Raw genomic sequence first — 7527 nt, forward strand, 5'->3', positions numbered from 1 at the left:
TTTCATTCTTTTCGGAGTGTCGTTTGATATAATTCTCAGTTGTTCAAATTTTAAATAACTTTTAAATTATTGAAATGGTTATGGTGCCAATTGGAACATAGCATGAATTCTTGACAATAATGTGCTATGATAATGTGGCATGCGTTTTCTTGGTTCAAAAATCGACCAGTGAAAAAGGGCCAATCAAAATCATGAGGCAAGTCATACCTTTCCGCATGGAAAAGTCTAGCGAATTGTTAGCGAAATGAAAGTAAACTCACATACACTTCATCATTAGACTGTAGATCCGTTAGTTTGCATCGTTTTGAAGAAAATATTTGCTAGATCAAAGTGATTTACCGAACAATTTATTTAAATTGAATATAAAGTTTTGTGAAGTTTCCCGCCGAAGATAACCACTAGTAAAATAAATACTCCAAAAAGATATTCGTAATTTAGTCAGTAAATCAAATTTAAAGGCAAGTATACAACCAGTTAGTGGAACGAAATTCTCATACATTTGACTGAGCTGGAAATTTTGGAAATGTGATTTCACCGACTGGTTGAATACATGACTTAATAGTCGGGTGCGAGTTGTCCTTTCGCTCATTTCGATTGTAGGTAATCGGTACCAGATGAAGAATCGCGATGTTACCCAGCCGAAAAAACCATAGTTAGGGTGGCTAAGCCGTTGCCGACATAAATGTTTTTTGGCCCTATAAAATCGATTTATGCACCGATTGAGCTAAATCCAGCTGGCATGGATTCAGTGATTCTTTGCTCGTCTTAGAAAAATACGATAGTGAAAAGAAATTTATAGATGGCGCTAAAATCCAAGATGGCGCAAGATAGCACAAAAATGACCATAAGTCATTTTACATAAATAACAGCCTAACAACTACCCAACAGATAACCTCCAAAATAACTGCCATTTGTTGAAAACAGCGCAAAATTCAAATTTCGTTTGTAAATCAAATTTAAAGGTAAGTATGCAAACAGGTAGAATGAAATTCTTATACATTTTTCCACGCGAGCTGGAAATTTTGACAGATGGCCCATACATTTTCTGTCAAAAATTTCATTTCACCGACTGGTTATATACATAACTTAATATAAATTTAAAAACATAGCTAACGCCGACCCGTACGAAACACCTATTCGTATCAAGAGCCTTTAATGTGAAACTCTTCATTTCTCTTACTTCATTTTCTTCTCTGCTGAAAAACTATTCTCCCTTTAAAATCAGTTACATTATCCACTCTTTGCCTTGTTATCATATACAACTAAATTGCCGGAGGCAATATAGACAGCCCCGTACGAAGTCAAATTTCAAAAATTCCTATTTAAACAGCTATATACCGCTATATTTAACTATATTTCACTATAAATAAACATTTCACAGATAAATATATGCTATTATATAGCTCTATATGCCTGTATATAGCTCAATATAGCTGTATATAGGTATATATAGATGTCCATATATGGAATCCCTGAAACCCCACACACATAACTAATTATTTCCATGTTAACAGAAACTATCTAAGTACAAATTTTCCCACTTTATATCGTTTTTACTAAAATCCAATATGGCCGCCGGCAGCCATTTTGTTAGGAGACCGGAAATAGTACCGACGCTTTACATTCGTTAATACCTTTCAAACAAAAAAAAATTCATGAAATTCGGTCAAAATTTACTCGAGATATTCTCAAAATACACCACGTTCACTGTACTTCCGAGTAGCCAGATAAGAGTTCACTTCAAGAGACCTAGCTCACGCTCCGGAGAACATAATTTCATGAACTTTTTTTTCCCTGATTGGTACGGTCAATACCTATCTAATAAAGTGAAAACAGACGAAATATGTTCAAATGTGGCCGACCTACAAGCAAAAACTGCTTGCCGCCCTGTGCCTGTTCCACACCAAGGGGTCTAACTCACGAGTCGGTCATCCGATTTCCATAAACTTTTTTTTTGTCGATCGGTATTGTAAATACCTTTTATTTGACGTATCACTTACAAGTTTAACGTTTAAATGTCCGGAGATATCTTCGAAAAACCGTAAAGCACTTATTGGGCCACAGCTCGGGAGGGGTCGATCCAAAATCACTCATCTTCGAACTTAGCCTGTCTTTTGACATTACCAAACAGGAAAAAAAAGAATTTTCAAAATCGGATGCGTTTTACTCAAGTTATCGTGCAGACAGACAGACGGACAGACGGACATTTTTTTTTCGCGGATTTGGCATCTCTAGACAACCACAATAGGTTTCCCCTTACTCAGGGAGTCCAATTCGACGTGTTACAAACGTATGCGTAAACCTATAAGACCCCAGTACTTCGTACGGGTCTAAAAATTATATCTTTGCATCACCGACACAGTGCGTACTTCCTCCATATCACCAGTATAATACGCTGATTCCCGCTCTTCAATTTTATAAACGTTGAATGCCATTAAGTCTTTATCATCTTATCCGACGGACTTGATTGCTTGACGAATAAATTCTTTCTGTTGTTTTATTATCTACCACTACCTACTACATTACATACAAATTGCGATTTTTGAGTATAGTAAATAACGCATTAAGTCAAGATCGTATTAAACACACATATCCATTATGAAATTCGATCGAAAGCGTTCCATATAAAAGTGCGAAATTCGATATAAGACACGACTTCGTCGTTTTCTTTATTATTAAGAATTTTTGCATTACATTGTTGTTGAACATTGTTCGAAGTCATATTTCGACAAAATTGCATTCTTCTTGCTAATTGAAAACATGAGCAGTGTCTTAATAGCGATGTGGTTTTCAGTAGAGACCATATTTGTTGCTCCTACCACAACTAGTTTGTTTTTGAGCATTATGGAAAAATATATTTGGATTATGCAGCGAATGCAATCGATCAAACATAAAATCCCAAAATGTATCAGCTGCTTCGGCTGTATTAATTTTCAGTTCGCTGTCATATCTATTTGTTGTAACAGGATGTTAAAGTGATATTCAAGGATAATCGAATTGATGTTGCACGTAAGAAAAGAAGAAGCGTTTTAACCAGACCAGATAATGCTGTGTATCAAATTACCGAACAGATTGTGAATATTAGAGAAGAACCTGTTGTGTGCTGTGGAATCACATACGACGAAACTGGTTCTTTTACGTTTAGATCAATTATATATTGTGGTGATATTCCAAATAAAGCTCCGGTACGCAAAAGTGTATGCACCGTTGTTTTTAGTGAACAATGAAATTTAAATGTAAACACGTTGACCCGCTTTAAAAGTTAACCACTAACACTTGTCTTGTTAGAAAGAAAGAAAAAGGAAGGCTCTGTGCATTTTCAATTTAGAATCTTCTGCTAAACTATTCCAATTGAGGCCGTATGACCATAAAGAAATATTTTAATTTTTTATGTTTTCGAAATGGCGATATTGTTATTCTTAATTGGCTGCGGCGATATCGAGAAGCTTGCATATAATATAAACATGAATTTTATAAGCAACAACATGTTGCTATGAATAATCTATAATAAATGACTTTTAGTTAACCGAAGAAAAAGAAGAAGAAGAAGAAGAGACCGATCCCAACAACGGACGTCATAAATATTTATATGAAACGTTTGGATATGGATATATGTACAGAAGGCATATAGACGAACGAATGTACGCGCAAAAAAGGAATGATATTTATTTCGTCTGCATGCAAATTTATTTGTTGTCTTAAATTTCCATTTTAACAAAATACAATCCAACACAAATGTATATCATGTAAAACAACGTTTGTATTATTATTATAATTACGACAACGGTCCATACCATATATTCCCATGAATGAATGGAAAACTCGCCTCTTTCTCTCTCTCTTTATCGTGACGATTAACAGTGCTGGAAAGCGCTTAATAATTTAGATTTACTTCTGTTTGTAGTAAGCTTCTCAATGGCCTTTATGGAAATGCGATTATTATTGTTGTTTGTAATATTAAGTGGCAGTATAACTATTTCTTTCATAATAGTCTTCTCTCTGGCTTAATTACCCCCAAAATACTCACAGGTATCAATTCTATGAATCAAATACTATTGAACGGAAACCTATTTTCGAATCAAATTAAATATTAGTAACAAGGCTAGAAATGAGCGCGTCTCCCGAATCCTGCTAAAAAACCGACCTGATTTAAGGAAAAAAATCGGGTCAGCATGAATCGGGCTTCGGTTTCTCGAGATTCGAAAATTTTATTAGGCACGGCAGAGTAAAATAAACGTTTGATTTGACTAGAAACCTGAATTATCTAGTTGCCATATATTTTGCCAATAAAATTAATTCAATTTTTGTCAGTGTTCATTTGAGTTCATTGTCAAGAGTGGATTAAGTGCCTTATTTGACGTTTAAAAAGTGAACCGCTCCTGCCTAGTTTACTTTTTTTACTCTGCCGTGGTTATAGTAAACTTCCACCCGCTAACATCTCCAGCATATGCGTGACAAGGTATCAAAAATCGGTCTATTCAATCTGTCAAAGTGACGTTTTCAACGTCAAACCAAAATTGTCATGCCAAATAATCACAAAATCGTTTATTTTTCTTTAAGTCTATTCCACTAATTGAATTGGAGAAAAACAGGAGTCTTTCTTTATTTGGCATAAAAGTTTTAAGTTTGACGTTTGAAACGTCACTTAGACCAATTTTTGATCCCAACTGTCACATAATGCCGTGGCAAAGCTTTTCGTTCACAACTATGCATCACAGAATAGTATTTTTCCTAACGGGCTTTTATAGCTAATGAGCCGGTAGCGAATTCGCTAAAAAAATCCCTTTAGAGTAAGTTAGGAACAACGTTTTGTTTATAGTTTATAGTGGGCCGGAAATGAGTGGCGAAGTCGCGATTTTTCAGCACTAGATAAACAAAATCAATTTCATTCACTGCCGGTAACTTTTGTCGTTCAGTTCAAACTGGCAATGTTAACTTTATGATTATATTCTTCACAAGCGATTTTGATCGGCGAAACTTGACGCTATATTGCAGCCTAAATTTGTGCGCAAAAATCATATATTTTCGATGATAATTTTGTATCCTAGAAAAAGTAGAACTATCGCTTTGTGCTTTGAGTAAAAATAATAAATATGTTTGTGGTGGTGTCACCTACTTCGAGAAAACGCAATAGTTTACGAAAAGTACAAAAATCAGCACAAACATTTATCATTGTTACTCAATGTCAAAGCCAACATTTCTTGACACAAAACACACCAGCCCGTAACTAACACAGAATCCTACTACACACGATCGTGGTACTTACGAATTATTTTTACTTACTAATGTATGTGTTGCCTCGGCCTCGGCTCGAACAAACAAATTCTCATATAAAAATATTTCTTCCCGTATAACGATCACTGTATGTGATGTAAATATCTAATCAATGTAGTGACGCATCCGTTTTGCGACTTTACAATAGTTATTTTCATCATAAGGAGAGAAACCACGAAATTACAGTATACGTGTGAATTCGTATGCCGACGAAGTCGAGACGCAACATACAATGCAAAAATAATTCTTGTGGGATACGAATTCACACACATGCTATGATTGAGTGTATTCTCTCCATATGATGAACACAATTTTACACGCTTTATTATACGAAAAACAGAAAAAACAAAAAGAGCAAAAGAAATTGAGAGAGTTAGCTCTGCCTTCGTGTACATCAATTCAGAACAGGTCACATGCGAGTAAAACATCATCTATATCCCTAGACATGTTTACAAGGTCTGCTCAGAGAGAACTAAAACTATCATGAAGCGTGTAAAATTCAAATTTTGAATTTAATTGATTGTACCCCGAGAAAACTAAACTTATGCAAGAGTCCGTTTAGTTTCTCTTTTCGATATCAAAATAGATGTATTTTTCGCACTAGTGCGTTAGGATTAAATTTTAATGAAACAATATTTTGTGTCCTCGTGGAATCTAGTAAATGTGGGTAAACCTAAAATTAAAACAAAAAATAAAGTTTTGCCATAATAACAACTTATAAGTTATAAGAGATAGAATACAAATTCTGAAAATCTGAAGCCGATTCATAACACTTTCGTCATGGCAGGTGGTGGCATAATTTAAAGGAAACTAAATTAATAAAATGTTTCTTTCGTTCTTTCGGTCATGTTGATTTATCTTTCAACTTCAAATATCATACAACGCGTTTATCATTAACAAAATCAAAACAACTTTTGGCTCGGTAATTTTGCTGAATCCCACTGAAAATATTTGAACATTTGGATATGAATGCTATAAATCGATGCTGGGATGTAACGAAGAACAGAGGTAAATCTTAAAAGAATTCGTTTACCATAAAAGAAGATTGGAATTGCTTACATGTTAAGAGTTTTACGCTTTATAATCTATCCCAATCAAAAATTCAATCAATCAATCTTGTCTAATCTTTCTTCTTGATGCTTCGCAACATCGAATCGTTTAATAATTTATCATTACTACTGAAATGTTCGATTAAGTGCACGTAAATTTTGCATATAACTTCTAAATATTTGATCACTGCAACAAACTCTATTCTAATCATATATACAACTTACACAGTACGTATGTGCTGACATAACAAAATTTCCATTTCAATTAACAGAAAAGCATTCAGTTTGTGTATTTTGTATTTGTACAATTTGGCCTTACCTATAACTTGGTATTTATGATTCGTTGTGTCTTGCATACAATTCCAGAATTATGTCTTATACATTCACCTCGCATGAAATTTTGTCGAAAATAAATGCAATTGGTATAAAAACAGATTACAGTGTGTTCAAACTAAATTCGAACACCGTAAGATTTTTTAGAGTTTCTAAAGTCATTAATGTCAAATAGAAAAAATTCGTCCGTTTCAGTCTTTTTCTCAGGCGCACTTTTTATTTTGAATTTGAATTTTTCATCTTTTTCAATTTTTCGTTGTTTTGCTACAGAAAGTGTTCAATTTTAGGTTTTATTATTTTATTTTCTAATTTATTTGGAGGCTCAATACTGTAATTTACGTCCGGGCAAATAAAAGAATCAATAGAAATAAGTAACTTTTTTTAAAAGTTTTATCAGATTTTTGTCGTATAGTGGCCGACTTTTAATTTTTTGGTATAGTGGCCGCGCGACTTTCAATTTTGTGGACTATTTCGATTCAGCTGTTTGAAAGTCTGGTCCATGTAAACAGGGAAAGTCAGTTAATTTTATAATCAGTTGTAGATGAAAGTAGCAACAGTGGTTTGTTTATTATCGTTAACAATAAATACGACTAAAGATAGTGTATTCGTTGTTTTTAGAAGATATTTTTTCGCATGGATAGCATGCTTCAGATGGAAAACATATTTCAGATGGGAAACATATTTCAGATAGAAAACATGTTTCACATAGGAAACATATTTCAGATATTAAACAAATTTCAGATGGAAAGAATGTTTCAAATTGAAAACATGTTCCAAATGGAGAACATGTTTCAAACGGAAAACATTTTTCTGATAGTAAACATATTTCCAATAGAAAAATATTTTAGGTAGAAAACATGTTTCAGATAAG

This window comes from Bradysia coprophila, unplaced genomic scaffold, assembly GCF_014529535.1.
Source record: "Bradysia coprophila strain Holo2 unplaced genomic scaffold, BU_Bcop_v1 contig_561, whole genome shotgun sequence".
Taxonomy (NCBI): domain Eukaryota; kingdom Metazoa; phylum Arthropoda; class Insecta; order Diptera; family Sciaridae; genus Bradysia; species Bradysia coprophila.